At 41.9% G+C, this 22,529-nt stretch overlaps 1 pseudogene; it reads left to right on the top strand.

The window, feature by feature from the left end:
* Positions 1–41: 41 nt before the first annotated feature.
* On the top strand, positions 42–1,516 carry LOC129482544 (putative GED domain-containing protein DNM1P34; annotated as a pseudogene).
* Positions 1,517–22,529: the final 21,013 nt, after the last annotated feature.

Raw genomic sequence — 22,529 nt, 5'->3', positions numbered from 1 at the left:
TAGGAATTCCTGGAGCTTGGCTGCATGGCCTGGCCACCCTGATGCCCTTGTGTTCTCCATGACAGGACAGCAAGGCCGAGGAGAATGGCTCCGACAGCTTCGTGCACTCCGTGGACCCACAGCTGGAGCGGCAATGGAAACCACCCAGAACCTGGTGGACTCTTACATGGCCATTGTCAACAAGACCGTGTGGGACCTCATGGTTGGTGTCACGCCCAAGACCATCATGCACGTCATGATCAACGTGCATGCACCGCCTCATAGGAGCAGGGGGCTCCTGTGGCACTGGGGATGCAGGTGGCCATGTTGGCCTGGGGGAGATGCCAACCAATCCTATGGGACCAGGTCCAGGGAGGGAGGCACAGTCCAGACCAGAGCTGTCTCATAGAAATATAACGTGGGACTGGGGACAGTGGCCCATGCCCGTAATCCCAGCACTTTGGGAGGCCAAGGCAGGAGGATAGCTTGAGCCTAGGAGTTCAAGACCAGCCTGGGCAACATAGTGAGACCTGGTCTCTACATAAAAATTTTAAAAATAGCTGGGCTTGGTGGTGGCACGTGCCTATAGTCTTAGCTACTCGACAGGCTGACACTGGAAGATCACTTTGGGCCCAAGAGGTTGAGGCTGCAGTGAGCGGTGATCTCACCCACTGTACTCCAGCCCAGCGACAGAGCAAGATCCTATCTCCAAAAAAAAAATTTAAAAAAAAAACTGAGTAGACAGGTGTCCTGGTGCATGATAGGTCCTGGGTCCCCTCCCAGATCTGTGACCTTGGACAGGTGACTTTTCCTTTGGACCTCAGTGTCCCTATCTGAGAAAAGGGCGGTGGGGAGGCAGATCTTTGAGTCTAAGTGGTGTAGAAGCCGCGTCTGAAAAGCCATACTCAGGGCTCCAAGTCCAGCACACTGTCCCAGCAGGGCCTGGCAGGAGGCCAGGGCAGCACAGGCATCAGGTCCCAACCTCCTTCCCTCTTTGCCCACTCTCAGACCAAGGAGTTCATCTTCTCAGAGCTGCTCTCCAACATGTACTCACGCGGGGACCAGAACACAATGATGGAGGAGTTGGCAGAGCAGGCACAGTGGCGTGACCAGATGCTGCGCATGTACCACGTGCTGAAGGAGGCGCTCAGCATCATCGGCGACATCAACACGACCACCATCGGCACGACCCCGGGGGCCTGTGGACAACTCCTGGCTGTAGGTGCAGAGTATCCTTGCTGGACGCAGGTACCAGGGCTGGCCCCCATGGCCCCAAAGCCCCCCAACCCCCATGGCTGAGCCTGGGGGCTCTTGGAACAGGCTCTGTGCCCCAGCTGGTAGACGTGGGTGCTCTCTGGAGCCATCAGAGAGCTCGTGGTTTGTGGTGCAAGGGCTGAGAGCTTGGAGGGGGTTGTGTGTGGGGCTGTACTCTGAGGCGGCCAGAGGCCTAGGAATGTCATCCTGGGCACGCCGTACCTGTTATGCCGTCTGAGTCATGCTGCCAGGGCAGGGCATCCAGCTCCTAGCCTGGGAGTGCTGAGAGCCAAATCCACTGCAGAGCAGGGGTGATAGTCAGGGTCCCACCTCCTCTATCTGTCGGCAATCCAGTGGTGATCTAGGATAAAACCTTGAGAGTCCCATACACATGGTCAACCCACAACACACCTCACAGGCCAGGCAGGAAACACAGGCCCCTTCCCTCCCTCCCAGGTACCATCATAGCTGCTAGCAAGTGACTGAAGGCAGGGTCCCTGGCCCCTGCTGAAGCACTATCACCAGCCAGCACACTCACGCACCTTGGCCTGTTGCTCCTAGAGGTTGCCTCTGCTATTCAGCCAAGGAGACCACAGCACCTGCTGGCCTGGTTGAGCTCCGCCCAGCAAGCCTACCCACTTCCCCTGCCATGGACTCTCCCTCTTCTGCTTTTCCCAGCAGGAAGGGCCCAGCCTCACCTATGCGACCTGCAACCCCCAACAAGCTGAGGCTCCCCTCTTAGACTTATAAGTCTAAGAGGATTTCAAAGAACTGTAGCAAAAAAAAAAAAAAAAAAAAAGTTTTAAAATGCGTAAAAGATCTCAATAGACATTTCTCAAAAGCAGATATACAAGTGGACAATACGTATATGAAAAAATGCTCTTGCGATCTTTGTCATGAAATCTTTGCCCATTCCTATGTTCAGTATGGTTGCCTAGGTTGTCTTCCAGGGTTTTTATAGTTATTGGTTTCAATTGACAACTGGGATCTAATTAAGAGCTTCTGCATAGCAAAAGAAACTATCAACAGAGTAAACAGACAACCTACAGAATGGAAGAAAATTTTTGCAAACTATGCATCTAACAAAGGTCTAATATCCAGAATCTATAAGGAACTTAAAGAAATTTACAAGGGAAAAACAAAAAAAAATTTAAAAATGGGCAAAGGACATGAATAGACACTTCTCAAAAGAAGACATACATGCAGACAACAAGCATATGAAAAAAAGCTCAACGTCATTGATCATTAGAGAAATGCAAATCAAAACCACAGTGAGATACCATCTCACACCAGTCAGAATGGCTATTATTAAAAAGTCAAAAAGTAGGCCGGGTGTAGTGACTCACACCTATAATCCCAGCACTTTGGGAGGCCGAGATGGGCAGATCACGAGGTCAGGAAATCGAGACCATCCTGGCGAACACTGTGGAACCCCATCTCTACTAAAAATACAAAAAAAAATTAGCCAGGCGTGGTGGCAGGCACCCGTAGTCCCAGCTACTTGGGAGACTGTGGCAGGAGAATGGCATGAATCCGCGGGGCAGAGCTTGCAGTAAGCGGAGATTGCGCCACTGTACTCCAGCCTGGGCAACAGAGCAAGACTCTGTCTCAAAAAATACAAAAAAAAAGTCAAAAAGTAATGGTAGCAAGGTTGTGGAGAAAAAGGGACACTTATACACTGTTGGTGGGAGTGTAAATTTCAACTATTATGGAAAGCAGTATGGCAATTCCTCAAAGAGCTAAAAACAGAACTATCTTTTAACCCAGCAATCCCATTACTAGGTATATACCCAGAGGAATACAAATCATTCCACCATAAAGACACATGCACGTGTATGTCCACTGCAACATTATTTACAATAGCAAAGACATGGAATCAACATAAATGCCCATCAGTGACAGATAAGATAAAGAAAATGTGGTACATATACACCATGGAATACTATGCAGCCATAAAAAAATGAGATCAGGTCCTTTGCAGGAACATAGATGGAGCTGGAGGCTATTATTCTTAGCAAGCTAACACAGGAACAGAAAAGGCATTACCTATAAAGGAACAATAATTCAAGAGACAATGGGTTTCTTATATGAAATTATGGCAGCCAGAATGAAGGCGAATAATATTTTTAAGTATTGAAATAAAACAATAGTCTACCCAGTAACTATCCTTCAGGAATAACTAGAAAAGAAAGAAATTCTCAAAGGCAAACTAACAGACTCTAGTTACTTATAAGAACTACCCTTTAAGAGGAGCTAAAGCAGCCATTCCAAATTGAAATATATATATAAACAAAAAGATGATGGTGGAATTGGTAAAAACAGAAGTAAAAATAATAGACTATACTTCCTCTAATTAATTTAATAGTATTTTATGGTTGAAGCAAAAATTATAACATCATGTAATGTGGTACTCAATGTATGTACTGCAAATACTTATCACAATTGTATTTGGAAAGTGGGGAGGTTAATGTGACATAAACGATATAAGGTTTCTATACTTCACCAGAAGTGGTAAAATATCAATACTAGTAGGCTGTGATATGATGCACACGTAACTCATGTGCATATGGCAATACATAAGGTAAATAGTAAGAAAATAGAAATCAATATACTCAAATATTATAAATAAAAATAGAGGTCTATAAACTGTTCATGTAGTCTAGAGGAAGACAGCACAAAGGAACCAAAAAATCAGAAACAAAGGAATTAAATAGAAAAAAAAACATGGAACACTTAAGCCTTAACATATTAATAACTATATTAAACATAGTCAAGTACAATGGCTGGTCACGGTGGCTCACGCCTGTAATCCCAGCACTTTGGGAGGCCGAGGTGGGCAGATCACAAGGTCAGATCAAGACCATCCTGGCTAACACAGTGAAACCCCGTCTCTACTAAAAATATAAAAAATTAGCCGGGCGTGGTGGTGGGCGCCTGTAGTCCCAGCTACTCGGGAGGCTGAGGCAGGAGAATGGCATGAACCCGGGAGGCGGAGGTTGCAGTGAGCTGAGATTGCACCACTGCACTCCAGCCTGGGCGACAGAGCGAGAGTCCGCCTCAAAAAAAAAAAAAAAAAAAAAAAAAGTCAAGTACAACAAATACAATACAAAGATTGGTAGAGTAGATTTTTAAAAATACACCTCTATGTTGTCTACAACACACTGATTTCAAGTGTAATGAATTAGGTAGATTAAAAGGAGAAGGAAGAAAATATATCTCATGCAAACATTAATCAAAAAAGTAAGTGTGGCTTTATCAAAATCAGACAAAGTAAATCTTAGGGTAAAGAAGTGACTACAATTGGAGGTACAATTGGAGATACTATATGATATGGTTTGGCTCTATGTCCCCTCCCCACCCAGATCTCACCTGGAATTGTAGAATTGTAATAATCCCTATGTGTCATGGGACAGACCTGGTGGGAGGTAACTGGATCATGAAGGCAGGTTTTTCCCATGCTATTCTCATGATATTGAGTAAGTCTCATGAGATCTTATGGTTTTATAAAGGGAAGTTCCCCTGCAAACACTTGCTCTTGCCTGCCACCATGTTAAGATGTGACTTTGCTCCTCATTCACCTTCTGCCATGATTGTGAGGCCTCCCCAGCTACATGGAGCTGTGAGTCAATGAAACCTCTTTCCTTCATAAATTGCCCAGTTTTGGTATGTCTTTATTATCAGAGTGAGAACAGACTGATACAATTGGTGCTAGAAAGTGGGGTGCTGCTGTAAGGATACCCAAAAATGTGGAAGCAGCTTTAGAACTGGGTAACAGGCTGAGGTTGGAACAGTTTGGAAGACTCAGAAGATAGGAAAATGTGGGAAAGTTTGGAAACTCCTAGAGACTTGGAGGGCTCAGAAGACAAGAAGATGTGAGAAAGTTTGGAACTTCCTACAGACTTGTTGAATGACTTTGACCAAAATGCTGGTAGTGATATGGACACTAAGGTCCAGGCTGAGGTGGTCTCAGGTGGAGATGGGGAACTTGTTGGGAACTGGAGTAAAGGTCACTCTTGCTATGCAAAGAGACTGGCGGCATTTTGCCCCTGCCCTAGAGATCTGTGGAACTTTGAACTTGAGAGAGATGATTTAGGGTATCTGGGGAAAGAAATTTCTAAGCAGCAAAGCATTCAAGAGGAAGCAGAGCATCTGGAAAATGTCCAGCCTAACAATGCAATCGAAAAGAAAAACTCATTTTCTGGGGAGAAATTCAAACCACCTGCAGAAATTTGCATATGTAACGAGGAGCCAAATGCTAGTCACCAAGACAATGGGGAAAATGCCTCCAGGGCATGTCGGAGACCTTTGTGGCAGCCCCTCTCATCACAGCCTGAGGTCTAGGGGGGAAAAATGGTTTCATGAGCCAGGCCTAGGGCTCCCCTGCACTATGCAGCCTCTGAACATGGTGCCCTGCATCCCAGCTGTTTCAGTTCCAGCCATGGCTAAAAGGGGCCAATACTTCAGGGAATGCAAGCCCCAAGCCTTGGCAGCTTACACATGGTGGTGGGACTGTGAGTGCACAGAAGTCAAGAACTGAGGTTTGGGAACCTCCACCTACATTTCAGAGGATGTATGAAAACACCTGAATGTCCAGGCAGAAGCATGCTGTAGGGGCAGGGCCCTCATGGAGAACCTCTGCTAGGGCAGTGTGGAAGGGAAATGTGGGGTCACAGTGCCCACACAGAGTCCCTACTGGGCCACTGCCTAGTGGAGCTGTGAGAAGAGGGTTGCCATCATCCAGACCCCAGAATGGTAGATTCACTGACAGCTTGTACCATGCAACTGGAAAAGCCACAGACACTCAACACCAGCCTGTGAAAGCAGCCAAGAGGGAAGCTATACCCTGCAAAGCCACAGGGGTGGAGCTGCCCAAGGCCGTGGCAGCCCACCTCTTGCATCAGCATGACCTGTATGTGAGATATGGAATCAAAGGAGATCCTTTTGGAACTTTAAGGTTTAATGACTGTCCTATTGGATTTCAGGCTTGCATGGGGCTTGTAGCCACTTCATTCTGGCCAATTTCTCCCATTTGGAACAGGTGAATTTACCTAAAGTCTGTACCCCATTTTATTTAAGAAGTATCTAACTTGCTTTTGATTTTACAGGCTCATAGGTGGAAGGGACTTGCCTTGTCTCAGATGAGACTTTGGACTGTGGACTTTTAATGCTGAAATGAGTTAAGACTTTGGGGAAATGTTGGGAAGGCATGACTGGTTTTGAAATGTGAGGACATGAGATTTGGGAGGGTCCAGGGATGAAATGATATGGTTTGGCTCTCTGGCCCCATTCAAATCTCACCTGGAATGTAATAATCCCCACATGTCATGGGAGGGACCCAGTGGGAGGTAACTGAATCATGGGCATGAGTTTTTTTCCCTGCTGTTCTTATGATAGTGAGTAAGTCTCATGAGATTTGATGGTTTTATAAAGGGGAGTTCCCCTGCAAACACTTGCTCTTGCCTGCCACCCTATAAGGTGTGACTTTCCGCCTCATTCACCTTCTGCCATGATTGTGAGGCCTCCCCAGCCATGTGGAACTGTGAGTCAATTAAACCTCTTTCCTTTATAAATTACTCAATCTCAGGTATGTCTTTATTAGCAATGTAAGAAAGACTTGTCTTCTGCCATAAGATGAGCCTCACTAGATGCTGGGCCATAGCTTCCAGAACTGTGAGCCAAATAGAGTTCTTTTTTTTTATATATATATAAATTACTTAGTCTGTGGTATTCTGTTATATCAGCAGAAAACCGACTAAGACAATAATTAACTAAGAGTGTCTAACTGATATTTTTTAAATATTGATATGAAAGTCCTAATGTAACTACTCATTATATGAAAAGCATAATTACTCATGACCAACTGAGATTTACCCGAGACACAGAGATAGAATTACAGTAATTGCTATCCATGGAGTATATTAAAAATAATTTTCTTAACAGATGCTGATATAGTTTGATAAAACTCTTTAGCAAAGGATTCTTCTTAAAATAATAAAATGTATGAATAGGGGAAAACAACCTTCTCAACAAAGCTTCTGATGTTGCACTTAATTGTGAAACAAACAACCAAAAAATGTACTTAATTATAAAGTACTGGCGGCAGTTTCAGAAAAATAAGAGAGTTAACAAAGTCATTGTAATGTAATAGTGTGAAAGTTCTGGTCATTATAATGCAGCATGAAGCAGAAATAAGAGTTATAACCCCTAGAAAAATGGACATATAATTATTATTTACATATGATATGATTATATTCCTAGAAAAAGCAGCTTAAACACTATTAAAATAAGTAGATTGGCTGGATAAAAGATAAGCTAATAAAAATTAATTACTTTGCTATGTTATCAGTTGGAAAATACAAAAGGAATTCTTTCAAAGTTTGGATGTAACATTCCACCTTAAGCCAAATATAGTTAATTCCTTTTCCCTTTGAACTAGCCCCTGAAATTATCAAAGAAATGTAAAAATCCACTTCAGCTCTGGAGACAAGTGCAAGGTGTTACCCACTGGCTGGAGCAAATTTCTTCAGGTTAATGAGCAGCTGAGACCTAAGGGAGGCTCTAGCCAGCTGGGGAAAGACCAATCCACTTAGGAAAACAAGTGTAAGGAACCTATACCAGCGTGAAAGGCTGCAGGGTAGAACCGAGGAAAGGCATGAGAGAATGGGTGAAGCTAAACCTTGAGTCTACTGTCAGCTTTGGGATGAACATCAGGGTAAGAAATTGCCACCTCAGGAGTCAGTGCAGCTTCTCATTGGCTTGAAAAGCTGGAGCATGAACCCTAATGATTAAAGGAGAGGGCAGGCTCTAAGTATCTCTAGGCTACCCCCTCTACAGTGAGTAAGCAGCTGGGAAGAGTAAAAACACAGCAAACCCATATTTACTCCTTCTCTCATTATCTGGTATTGAAATATTTGAATAGGGACTCCAATAAATCAAAGTCCATCTTAATTCCCCATACTGAACTATATTTTGTAAGAATGAGCAAAAAGAGAAAATGATTGGTAATTTGGCAGGGCCAACATGGGAACCAATGGGAAGAAAAGTAAACATTTCTTTGTGAAAGATGTTAATTCAAGAAACAGGTGGAAATTTAAAATAATCTCTTATTTGTTTTTAACACAAGCTTTGAGAGGCTGTTGCATCTATGAAGAAGGCAGGAAATACTGATTTCAAATAAAAACATAATTACAAAATTTAAAATGCAATGGAAGCAATGAAGAGCCGCTAATCTCTTAATCTCAAAATTTCATCTGAAATGCTTCAGAATTCACTTAGAAATCAGAAAACAAAGATGAAAGAAATGAGATTAGAAAAACAGTAAGGTACACAGAGAGTACACTGGAGGGAAACAATTATGCATAGCACTAACTCTGAAAAGGAAAGCAGAAGAGGGTAGGCAACTAAAAAAAAAAAAAAAAATTAAAGGAAAATTTCCCTGAACCAGACAGAGGACTGTCTTTAGATTGGAAGCTTTCAGCAATTATAGAAAAAATCTCTAAATATGCACGTATTCTGATATGGGTATTCTTCTCTTTTGAGACAGGGTATCACTCTGTCATCCAGGCTGGAGTGCAGTAGCATGATCACAGCTCACTGCAGCTTCAACCTCCTGGGCTCAGGTGATCCTCCCACTTCAACCTGTCAAGTAGCTGGGACTACAAGGCACATGCCGGCACCACACCTGGCTAAGTTTTAAACTTTTTGTAGAGATGAGGTTTCATTATGTTGCCCTTGCTGGTCTTGAACTCCTGGGCTCAAGCTGTCCACCTGCCTCAGCCTCCCAAACTATTGGGATTGCAGGCGTGGTGGGATTATGCCACCGTGCCCGGCCTGATATGGTTTTTTTTTAACATATAAAGAATAAAGAAAAATTTTAAATGCACGCGAGCAGAAGTTACAATATATCTAAAATGAAAAAAAATCAGATGGCAGCAGATGTCTTGGTCCCCACATTGTTGCATATTGCAGAATTTCCTTTTTGCATAAGGTTGAATAGTGTGTGTGTGTGTGTATATATATATATATATATATATATAACATGTTCTCTATCCATTCTTCTGTCATTGGATGTTTAAGTTCTTTCCACATCTTAGCTATTATAAATGAATGCTGCTTCAATGAATATGTAAATAATAGCTCTTTGAGATCCTAATTTCAATTTTTTATATATACCCAGAAATGGGATTGCTGGATCACATGGTAGCACTCTTTTTAATTTTTGAGAAGCATCCATACTGTTTTTTATAGTGGCTGTATTGGTAAACCCAAAACAAAACAAAAATAAACAAGTGGGTTTACATCAAACTAAAAAGCTTCTGCACAGCAAAATAATCAACAGATTGAAAAAGCAACCTATAGAATGGGAGAAAATATCTGGAAACCATATATCTGAAAAGGTGTTAATCTCCAAAATATATGTGAAATTCATATACCTCAATAACAAAAAATGAATTACATAATTTGAAAAAGGAGTTAAGTACTTGAATGGACATTTCTCCTAAGAAGACATATAAATGGCCAGTAAGTATAAGAAAAATTGCTCTATATCACTAATCAGCAGGGAAGTGCAATCAAGACCACAACGAGATATCATCTCATACCTGTAAGGATGGCTATTATCAAGAAAATGAAAGACAAGTAATTGAGATTTATAGAAGACTCTGATCAACAACAGCAGTATTAACATTTTTACAAGTGGTCAATGGAACTTTCACCAAGATGAGTCATGAAACATGCTGGTTATTTTGTTGTTCTCCTGTCTTAGGTCCATCAGATTGTATGCCATTACTTTCTCCTTTTACTTATACAGATACCTGTGTGTTTCTGTGGCTGTTGGTGCTTTGTCTCTATCTACTTGGATTTCAAGATCTGTAAGAATAATTCATCACGATGTTTTGTTATAAACATTGTTGATGGATTTTTGGTTTTGTTATCTAGTTGCTCTGCCTGTTTTTATGTGGAGGTTAATGGAGACTAGCCAACTGTGTTCCTGCCACCACCATCTTCTCGTAATCCCTATCTATTATCTAGATTTCAGTCTTGTTAACTTTACCATATTTGCTACATCTATTTTAAGTATTTAAAAGCAAATAACCATAGACATTCTTTCAATTTCCTCTGAAATATTTTAGCATGTATGTCTTAAATAAGACATTTTTCTCAAAAAAAAAAAAATCATCATACCACTACCATACCTGAAAAACTAACAATAATTCTCCAATTTCATCATCTCACATTCAGCCCATACCTAGATTCCTCTTTTGTCCTCACAATAGCTTTTAGAAGTGGAACCTTTTTCAAACAGTTTCCTTATGTTGCAAGGGTCCTTCAAGTATCTCTTAAGGCTGACCTTCTTGATAAACCTTTTTTCTTTTATTTTTAGATTATGATATTTTCTCTATGGAATTAAACAGTAGTGCATTTTGTTTTAGAGAGTAGTGCATTTTTTTAAGAATTAATGTCCAGAAAAGATAAGACCATCAAAAAGATTAGGCCTGCTGCCTGGGCAAAAATTAGGTAGAGAGACCACAGGACAGCAACCACAGGAACCACCCTAACCATCTCAGGGAAACAAAATGCCTCAGGGTAGCAGTGTTCAAAGTTACTATCAGCATCTCAAAGAGTCCTTCCTGGCTCAAAGGTAATATAATCTAGTTAGCGAGTTCAAAACTCCAAAGCCTAAGCTTATAACTCAGGCTGTTTGTGGGTTCTGTGAGCTTGGCCCTTGGCAGATGTAGGGATGAAAATGCCTAGTTCCTCCCTTAGAGGTAACTGTGGATCCTGCCTAAGAAATAAGCATTTTAAGGCCTCAGTATTTTTTATAGATGGAAAGTAGAATTTTCCTTATATTTCCATGCTTTAAATTTTTTTTTCTCCAAGTTATTGGTAGAGAGTTTCCATACTTAAAAATATCCCATCCTAGAAGCAAATCATAAGGTCTGTATCCCACAGGCAGAATCCTGGCTTACAGAAATAGCTGGGTGCTTGACAACCAGAGGTCATTGGAGGAGTTGGCAGCAGGGTGCAGGAATAGTTGGGATAATTTTCCTCAAGTTTGTGTTTCCCGGCTTTGTGCCAATGATCATGGAGTCAGAGAGGCAGCATGAGAAATGCTTCTCAGTCCAAGTATTGAAACTAGGAAACCTGTGAGAAAACTGAGAGAAGACTGGAGCAAAAGTCCTCTAAAGGGCAGTGTGCTTTCCTTCACTGGCTTGCAGACTGCCATTTGACATGCAGGTGGCAGCATTTTTTTTCCTTTTGTCTAATGAAGCCAATCCCATAGTCGCAGATTGGTCATGTTTTCCCCAGTACCCGCTAGGGGATTTTAATAGCGTGGGGCTACAGAAAGATCTCCACTGGTTTCTAACAACACCCACAGAAAATTTCAGAAACCCTCTCTTGGTTCACAAGGCCCTGTAGGATCTCCTTTCACTCTACCTTACATATTGCTACTCTCCTCTAGCTCACTGTATATCCTCCTTGTTCCCTGAAACATGTACTTCCCATATCCCTAGCTCAGGGTGTTTGTGTTAGCTGTTCCCTCTGCCTGGAAAAGTCCCAACACCCTCCCCCCTTGAAAGCCAGAGTTTGCTCATCTCCCTTATTTGTGGCCTAGGAAGCTCTTTCTGTACTTAAAGAAACACCTTCCACTTCTGTCTCCCTATGCCTTGTGTTGTTTTATTTATTTTTTTACCACAGAGTTACCACCTCCCAACATGATGTCAAATATTGCAATCTGCTTCTGTTTACTGTTTTTATTCTGTCACCCATAACAGAAGCCCACAAGGGTTCTGCACGTTTTGTGACACAGCAGACACTCAATAATGCATGTTGAGTGAAAGCAGGATAGACCCCATGCCAGCACTCACTCCATCTCCACCTGCTTTAGAGATCTGGCTCAATCTCTCTTTTCCTTCACAGCAGAAAATCTGGATATAAAGATTGAGGATCTGAGTTATAGTAACAGGTTTTTTCAATGTGAGCTTAGGGACTAAGCTGGCTGGCTTAGCTCAGAGAGAAAGGCCTGGGCTTTGATGACTTTGCATCTTCATCTGTGGAATCTGACGGTGCCTGTTACATTTTGAGAGGGAGTGGAGAGTTGAGTGCTTTGCTAACTCAATAGCTGTCTTTCTCTTCTCTGGCCCAGCAAAACAAAAGCCAGTGAAGAGGTGAGAGAGACTTGTGCCCTCTGGGAGTCCAAACAGAAGGAAGTAAATTCATGTAAGTGATGCAAGAAGAACACAGTGAAGTCCCATTATATGTCTGAAACCTAAATCCCCCTGCCCTCCCTAAGCTCTGGATTCCAGATAATTAGATTTTTCAATATGGTCCCCAAAGCCCACTTGGGTACCCTGCCATATATTTAACTTCAACTTCTACCTCTCACCCTCCTCCCACTTTGATGACAACAAAACACTGACAGAGCACACTCCCACCTCAAGGGCTTTAAAAAAACTTTTATTTTAGGTTCGGTGTTACACGTGCAAGTTTATTACATAGGTAAACTCATGTCAAAGGGTTGGTTGTACGAATTATTTCATCAACCAGGTACTAAGCTCAGAACCGAATAGTTACCTTTTCTGCTCCTCTCCCTCCTCCCACCCTCCACTCTCAAGTAGACTCCAGTGTCTGTTGTTCCCTTTTTTGTGTTCATGAGTTCTCATCACTTAGCTCACACTTATAAGTGAGAACGTGTGTATTTGGTTTTCTGTTCCTGTGTTAGTTTGCTAAAAATAATGGCCTCCAGCTCCATTCACGTTTCTGCAAAAGACATGATCTTGCTATTTTCTATGGCTGCGTAGTATTCCATAGTGTATATGTAACACATTTTCTTTATCCTATCTGTCATTGATGGGCATTTAGGCTGATTCCACATCTTTGCTATTGTGAATAATGCTGCAATGAACATACACCATGTCTTTGTGGTAGAATGATTTATATTCCTCTGGGTATATACCCAGTAATGGTATTGCTGGGTCGAATGATAGTTCTGTTTTCAGCTCATTGAGGAATCGCCATACTGCTTTCTATGATGGTTGAAATTTACACTCCCACCGATAGTATATAAGTGTTCCCTTTTCTCCACAACCATGGCAGCATCTGTTATTTTTTAACTTTTAATTAACAGCTATTCTGACTGGTGTGAGATGGTATCTCATTGTGGTTTTGATTTGCATTTCTCAAATGATCAGTGATATTGAGCTTTTTTTCCGTATGCTTGTCTTCTTTTGGAAGTGTCTGTTCATGTCCTTTGCCCACTTTTTAATGAGGTTGTCTTTCTCTTGTAAATTTAAGTTTCTTGTAGGCACTGGATATTAGACCTTTGTCAGAAGCGGTTTGCAAAATTTTTCTACCATTCTGTAGGTTGTCTGTTTACTCTGTTGATAGTTTATTTGGCTGTGCAAAATCTCAAGATTAATTAGATCCCACTTTTCAATTTTCGCTTTTGTTGCATTTGTTTTTGGTTCCTCATGAAACTTTTGCCTGTTCTTATGTCCGATATGGTATTGCCTTGGTTGCCTTCCAGGGTTTTTATAGTTTTGGGGTTTACATTTAAGTCTTTAATCCATCTTGAAGTGATTGTTTAATATGGTGTAAGGAAGGTGTCCAGCTTCAACTTTCTGCATATGGCTAGCCAGTTATCGTGGCACTATTTATTGAATAGTGAAACTTTTCCCCATTGCTTGTTTGTGTCAGTTTTGTTGAAGATCAGATGGACATAGGTGTGCAGCCTTATTTCTGGGCTCTCTATTCTGTTTCATTGATCTATGTGCCTGTTTTGTTTTGTTTTTTTCCACCAGCACCATGCTGTTTTGGTCACTGTAGCCCTGTAGTATAGTTTGTTTGCTGTTTTGTTTTGTTTTGTTTTTTCAGAGATGGAGTCTGGCTCTGTAGCCCAGGCTGGAGTGCAGTGGAGTGATCTTGGTTCACTGCAACTTCCACCTCCCAGGTTCAAGTAATTCTCATTTCTTAGCCTCCTGAGTAGCTGGGATTACAGGCAAGCACTGCCGCTTCCGGCTAATTTTGTACTTTTAGTAGAAATGGGGTTTCACCATGTTGGCCAGGCTGTTCTCAAACTCCTGACCTCAGGTGATCCGCCCTCCTCAGCTTCCCAAAGTGCTGGGATTACAGGCATAAGCCACAGTGCCTGGCCCCCTGTAGTATAGTTTGAAGTTGGGTAACATGATGCCTACAGCTTTGTTCTTTTTGCTTAGGACTGCCTTGGCTATTCGGGCTTTGTTTTGGTTCTATATGAATTTTAAAATAGTTTTTTCTAGTTCTGTGAAGAATGTCATTGGTAGTTTGATAGGAATTGCATTTAATCTACAAATTACTTTCGGCAGTAAGGCCATTTTAATGATATTGATTCTTCCTACCTATGAGCGTGGGATGCTTTTCCATTCATTTGTCTTCTCTGATTTATTTGAGAAGTGTTTGTAACTCTCACTGCAGAGATCTTTCACCTTCCTTGTTAGCTGTATTCCTAGTTATTTTATTCTTTGTATGACAATTGTGAATGTGACTGCCTTCCTTATTTGGTTCTCAGTTTGGTTGCTGTTAGTGCATAGTAATGCTAGTGATTTTTGTACATCGATTTTGTATCCTGAAACTTTGCTGAAGTTGAAGGAGCTTATCAGCTGAAGGAGCTTCTGGGCTGAGACTATAATGATTTCTAGATATAGGGTCATATAGTCTGCAAACAAGGATGATTTGACTTCCTCTCTTCCTTTTTGGATGCCCTTTATTTCTTTCTCTTGCCTGATTGCTCTGGCTAGGACTTCCAATACTATGCTGCATAGGAGTGGTGAGAGAGTCCATCCTTGTCTTATGCCAGTTTTCAACGGGAATGCTTTCAGCATTTGCCCATTCAGTATGATATTGCCTGTTGGTTTGTCATAGATGGCTCTTATTATTTTGAGGTATGTTCTTTCAATACCTAGTCTATTGAGAGTTTTTAACATGAAGAGGTGTTGAATTTTATCAAGAGCCTTTTCTGCACCTATTTAGTAATCACGTGGTTTTTGGCTTTAGTTTTGTTTATGTGATGAATCACATGTATTGATTCGCATATGTTGGACCACCTTGCATCCCAGGGATGAAGCCTACTTGATTGTGGTGGATGAGCTTTTTCATGTGCTGCTGCATTCTGTTTGCAAGTAATTTGATGAGGATTTTTTCATCGATGTTAATCAGGATATTGGCCTGAAGTTTTTTTTTGTTGTTGTTGTGTCTTTGCCAGGTTTTGATATCAGGATGACGCTGGCCTCATAGAATGAGTTCAGGAGGAGTCTCTCTTCCTCAATTTTTGGAAGAGTTTCGGTAGAAATGGTACCAGCTTTTCTTTCTCCATCTGACAGAATTTAACTGTGAATCTATCATGTCCTGGGCTTTATTTGTTGGCAGTCTATTTATTACTGATTCAATTTCAGAGCTCATTATTTGTCTGTTCAGGGAATCCATTTCTTTCTTGTTCAGTCTTGAAAGGAATTTATCTATCTCTTCTAGGTTTTCTAGTTTGTGCGCACAGAGGTGTTTGTAGTAGTTTCTGATGGCTATTTTAATTTCTGTGGGGTCAGTAGTAATATTCCCTTCATCATTTCTAATTGTGTTTATTTGACTCTTCTCTGTTTTCTTCTTTATTGGTCTTCAAGGACTTTTTATTATGTTTCCCCTGCCTGTAGTGCCCTTTGCCCATGATAATCTAGATATCTTCTCATTGCCTCTAGTAATCTGGCTCTCAGCTCAAACCTCGCCTGCTTATAGAGATCTTAACTTATCTTCCCAACTACAAAATAGTACCTGCCCCTCCGCATCTGGTCACTTCCCATTCCCTTTTCCTTGCTTGATTTTTGTTTCTTTATGGCCCTTATCCTCACCTGACTTGATATATTTACATCTTTGTTATCATATCTCTCCTACATAATTTAAGGTTCTTACAAAACCAGGTTTATTCTGCACCATATTCACACTACCATTTGTAAATGCCAGAGCCTTTGAGCACTTGTAGGGACATGGGCACACAAAAGTGAAAGGTCTGGTTTCAGAGTGACCTTCACTAGGTGAAGAATATGAGATAGAAGGAAGAAACGTAGGCCTCTCCTGGGTCTGTACAAGACCTTTCATGTGACATCAGAGAAGTACCTTCCCCAAAATTGGAGTTGTGGAGGTAGGGTAGGTGTGGTCCCTAAGGTTTGGAAGTGTCACTGGTTTTTTTTGTTCCAGTGAATGCAGAACAGCTGAGCCTAGAGGTGGTCTTGAGGAAAAAGCAAGGTATCTAATAGCCATGCTCTCCCTTTCTCTGTGCATCTGCCCTAACCATACAATGAAAGCTAAAGATTAAGAAAATGTGGCACATATACACCATGGAATACTATGCAGCCACAAAAAAGGATGAGTTCATGTCCTTTGCAGGGACATGGATGAAGCTGGAAACTATCATTCTCAGCAAACTAACACAGGAAAAGAAAACCAAACACCACATGTTCTCACTCATAAGTGGGAGCTGAACAATGAGAACACATGGACACAGGGAGGGGAACATCACACACACAAGGGCCTGTCAGGGGTGGGGGGCTAGGGGAGGGGTAACATTAGGAGAAATACCTAATGTAGGTGACGGGTTGATGGGTTCAGCAAACCACCATGGCACGTGTATACCTATGTAACAAAACTGCACGTTCTGCACATGTAACCCAGAGCTTAAAGTATAATAATTTTAAAAAAGCTAAGTTCTCTGTAGTAGACAGATGAATCTTGTTGAAACGTAAATTAAGTCACATCTCTTTTACAGTAAAAACCTCTCCCTACCTCCCACCTTACTCACACACAGATGTCCTGTCAGTGAGCTGCAACCAGGATGTTTATCTAGCCCCTCTCCATTTACTTCTTTTTACCACTTTTCTTGGCTGAGACCACACAGTCATGCTGCTAGCTTCCTCAATATTCCCAGACATTTGCTAGACACATTTCAAAGCCTTTGGATCTGCCATTAAGTGAAACACTTCACTCACTGATAGATATAATTTTCATAAATAATGACATAGTTACTTGTATGGTAATGAACTTAGTATCTCCCCTCACCAGTCTGTTGATTCCCTGATGGAAAATAACACTCCCCATTTTTTTCAATTGAGTTTTTAACCAACCCAAGCCCAAAGTCTGACATGTAGTGTAGGAATTGCATACGTGTTTATGGAATAAATGAACTGAATCAATTTCCAGCAAAATGAACAATTATTATTTTTTAATCCCTATTCTCTGAGAAAAATAGCAAGAGAAAACCAGGGTAAGAAATAGAGAAAAGACATAGAGATCCAGCCAGGCCAAAACCAGGTAGGAACTTAAGAGTAGCAGTATTTAGTTCAATTAACTATCTCTTTATCCATTCAACCCTCCAGTCATCCTAGCAGCCATATGTCGACCCAGCATTCCATCCCTTCTTCTCTCTGTCCATCCAATCCCTCCACTCTTCCATTCCTCCGCCCTTTGCAACTAACCATTCATCCACACAACTATCTACCCACTTATCCATTCATCCAACCAACAATTAACCCAACCATCTATCCATTCATTCATCCATGCATTCATTTCATCACCCATCCTTTGTCTACCCACTATCAATACAGTCATCTACACAACTCTTTATCTGTCCATTTATCCATCCAAAAATTTATGCCATCATCCATCCATAAATGTATGGATTTATTTATTCATCCATACATCCTTTGACTCATTAATTTCTTCATCTATCCAACTGTATGACCACCCATCCATTCATTCAACCATGTGTTTATCATCTCTCCATGTAGTCATCCAGCCATTTACTCATCCAACTATACATCCATAAATACATCCAACATCCCTTCACCATTGACGAGAGCAAAGAAAAATCATCCAAAGATAGAGACAAAAAACATGAGCACCCTAGACTTTTCTTAGACCACCTTTGTTGTGTATTTGTATGTTTGTGTTGTGTTGTGTGTAAAATAAATAATCACAGAACAAATTGCTCATTTCTGATAGACGCTTTAAGAGTTCCTCTTTTTTGTCAGTTTGTGGAAGACAGAAACAGCAGCAGGTACAGACTACTCTGGCACCTGTGGATTCTGTTCAGTTCCTACAAATATATGCCAATTATGCCAGACCCCTTGCTATGTGCCAAGGCCAACAGGAAGAACAGATGCAGGTTTGTCTTAATAGGGGCCCAATCTGTGGGATAGGAACTCTGGAGGTTGGAAACGGAGACAAAGAACAAGGATTCTTTTAATTAGTTTAGCATCTTCCACCTCATGATTTGCACAACCTCAATTATTCCTGTGAGCTCTCACAGGGCCTCCTTGGTTCCTCTCCCCATAGAGACACAGAGGATCTTTCTGATGCAATGCAAGGGATAGGAAAGTGAGGCTCAGAGGTAAGAGGCCCCCACCCTGCCTCGCTTACTTCCAAAGAGAAGCTGATGATAAACCGACAGGTAAAGTAGGACTTACGGAGTCAAATGAGCCAGCTGTTCTATGGAAACATCCACTCATTCAGCAAGAGCTCTTCTTCACACAGCACAATGAAGGGAAGCTGAAGGGAGGAGTTGAGGGATGGAATGACAACTCCAAAATCCTTGTGGCTGGCCCTCCAGAAAGTGGTTTGAGAAGAACAGAAAGGTGAAGGACGTCCTGGAAGTAGCTTCCAAGCAACACCAGCAACTGCAGCATAAGCAGCAGAGGTGGACAGCAGCCACCCCCATAAGAGGCTGCCTATGGGGGAAACAGAGAATAGTTGAACCTAGCTCTCACCTGGAAAAGCTGTCCCTGGGATCCTCAGACATACAAATTCCTTTCTTCTCTTTATCCCCCCGACATGAAATCCTTCCTCTCCTCTTATTCCTCTTCCATCACCTGCCCTTTCTGCTCCTTCTCCTCTGCCTCCCAATGTTCTCCTTCTCCACCTCTAATCCTTCCCCATGCTCCGTTCTCCCTTCTCCTTTTCTTCTCTCCCTACACTGTCCTTCAACTCTTCCCTTCCCTTTTCCTTTCTTTCCCTTCCTCCTATTCTTTTCCTTCCCTCCTCTTTCTTCCCTCCTTTCCTCCTTCTCCTCTCTTCCTTTTCTCTCTTCTTCTCATCCCCTTTTCTCTTCTCTCTCCCTTTTTTCCATCTCTTCCTTATCTAACCCTTCATCTCCCCACTCCTCCTCAATCTTACTTTACATCCAGAATTATGGCAGAGATAAAGAAGCTGGACATTGAGTTCCTTTCAGAAACTTGTATCATCTTAGAAGAAGGCTCCAGAAATGAAAAAATCGGGAGGATGAAGAAGGAAGATATAGGAAAATGGAGAGAGGAGGGGTTTTTAACCCTAAATGGAGGAGTTCCTGTGAAGGGGGAGGCAAGCAAGCATGGGGCTGCTATACAGGAGCAGAGGAGCCCATGAAAACCTTTCCAAACATTTTGTCTAGAAGGGACATTTCCTACAGGTGACATACACAGCCAGTGCACAGGCAATGATGTGGAGCCACTGAGGCAGTGAAATTGCAGCGAGGTACTAGCTGAAGGGTATGTGTGTTAGAGCAGTGGTCACCGACCTTTCTGGCACCAGGAACCAGTGAAACTGTTCTACCTCAGATCATTAGGCATTAGTTAGATTCTCATAAGGATCCCTTATGAGATCCCTCGCATGCACACTTCACAATAGGGTTCATGCTCCTTTGAGAATCTACTGCCACCACTGACCTGACAGGAAGCGAAGCTCAGGTGGTAATGCTGGCTCACCCGCTGCTCACCTCCTGCTGTGCAGCCCCATTTCTGACAGGCCACTGACTGGTACTGGTCTGTGGTCTGGGCATTGGGGACCCCTGTGTTAGAGTTTAAGGAGACCCACACACCCTGGAACCCAAGGTCCCTGTTCCACAACTCTCTCACTTCTAGGTAGAACACCTTCCACAGGCCATCCAGAAGTCCCCTTCAGGACCCTAGGAGACCAACTTAGAACACACCTCAGGAAGGGCCACATACCTTCCTAGGAAGAAAGGAAAATAGCTTTATTTAAATGTAGTCAGAAAATGCATCCCAGAGAAAGTTAATGAACTTTAAGCTAAGATTTAATGTACACTTAAGATTTTTTTCATGCTAATAAAGATTCATGAGTGAATAATCTTTTACTTGCATACTTGTACACATGTCCATTTATGTCCTCTGGAATAAATTGTTGAAGGGACATGATTGATTCGGCGATCCTGCATATTTAATCTTTGATACAACTTGATTTTCATAAAGATTGAATTACTCCACAGTACTACCAGCAGTTTATGAGAGTGACCCTTTCAACACATCTACGCTAGTTAAACATTTTTGCATAGGTGCCACCATCAGCTCTTTTCTACAGGTGAATAAAGGCTCCCAGAGGTTTAGCAATAATCACTAGACTACTCAGCTGGTTAATGGCAGAGCCACACTTTTTACCATAGAAATGTTTGTCCCCTGAGCCAGTGACCTTAATTGAAATTCTGGGTATTATCATTCCTTACTACCTGGATCTACTCTTTATTTAAATACTTCATCTCTTTTTCCATGATCTGCCAACTAGGTTTGGGATTAACAGAGCAAAAACAAAACCAAACTAAAAGGTTACATCGTTTTTAGCCTCTGTGCAAGAGTTTTTCTGTACTGATGGTAATTTTTCCCTTGTTAAAATGACAAAAACAAGAAAACCAAACCATCTTCCTGATCAATGAGGTGGGGTGTCCTTTTTATAATTTGGCTTGATGAATCAGGTTTTATAGAAGCGGTTCTGCTGCTGTTTTTCCTGTCATGTGGAAAAGTTCCTCAGGGTCCTACTGTCTAGTCTGGACTTCTTGTCCTGCTGCCACATCACTCGATCTTTGCCACTGAACCCTCCACTGTCCCTCATGATATTCCTCCTTAGGGAACTTTGGTTCTAGGCTGGTGACTGCCTCAGCCATTAGCACTCAGACCTCAGTGGAGGGAATCCTGTTGTCTTACCTCTACCTCTTTACTCCAGGCATGGACTTGGGGCTTTCCCTGATTTCCCATTGCACAGTGTATTGGTCCACTTTGAACACTTCTGATAAAGATATACCCAAGACTGGGTAATTTCTAAAGAAGAGGTTTAATGGACTCACAGTTCCACATGGCTGGGGAGGCCTCACAATCATGGCAGAAGGTGAAAGGCACGTCTTACATGGTGGCAGGCAAAAGAGAAAATGAGAGCCAAGTCAAAAGGGAAACCCCTTATAAAACCATCAGATCTTATGCGACTTACTCACTGCCATGAGAACAGTATAGGGGAAACTGCCCCCGTAATTCAATTATCTCCCATCAGGTCCCTCCCACAACATGTGGGAATTATGAGAGCTACAATTCAAGATGAGATTTGGGTGGAGACACAGCCAAACCATATCACACAGCAAAAACCAAGCTGTAATATTTACTGAGATTTTATTGAAACTTCTTGAACTGTGGGAGAGAAGTATAACACAAACACTAGGACTTACAACCATGCATAGACTTCAGATGCATTCTGAAATCCCTTACTATGCTAATTTCCTGCCTGGCTTCTGGCCTGCCTGCAAATGGCCAGCAGCAGTTTACCACCCCCACTACCAGAATTTTCTATAAGCATTTCCAGCTCAGAATCATAACCAAACTTACTACCAGCCCAAAAGAGAGTGTTGGAAAACTTTTCCCTTATCTCAGTCTAAGAAGGGGGGAGTTCTACAGTGCCCTCATTTTAGGCCTCAGAACCCATCTTCATCAAGAATGTTTTATAGGGAACCATTCTTCTTTTTCAGAGGAAATCCTATCCAGATACATAGGAGGTGATCTGATAAGAAATTGCAAAATACTCTGAACGTTTATTTTCCTATGCTTTGGTTATTACCACTCTTACATAACATGAAAAAAAGTTGTGTCACTTTTTTCTTTTGGGCTTCTACATAAATGCCAGGTGCTAAGCATATTTTCTTTCATTCACCTTCAGAGAAAATCAGAAGACACATTTGTATTTACATTTTCTATGCCCTTTGCACTGGGTCACAATAACTTCCCTAAAATAAGAAAAGATTTGGAGCATCTCCCCTGTCTTAGCCATTGGAGTGAAAGCAGTGTCACAGTAGTTACATATCTGGGCTCTGGAGGGAGACTGCCTGGATAAAAATCCTGCTTCCACTACTTGTGTGCTGAGTGACTGTCAGCACATCACTGAACCTCTCTATCACTGTCTTAATCCATAAAATTGAATATAATAACTATACCTAAACTAATAGGTACCATGTATTGTTGATTAAAAGG

This window comes from Symphalangus syndactylus, chromosome 5 (genome assembly GCF_028878055.3).
Source record: "Symphalangus syndactylus isolate Jambi chromosome 5, NHGRI_mSymSyn1-v2.1_pri, whole genome shotgun sequence".
NCBI lineage: Eukaryota > Metazoa > Chordata > Mammalia > Primates > Hylobatidae > Symphalangus > Symphalangus syndactylus.
Note: the sequence above shows the minus strand (reverse complement) of the source record. Positions and strands in the feature narration are given on the sequence as shown.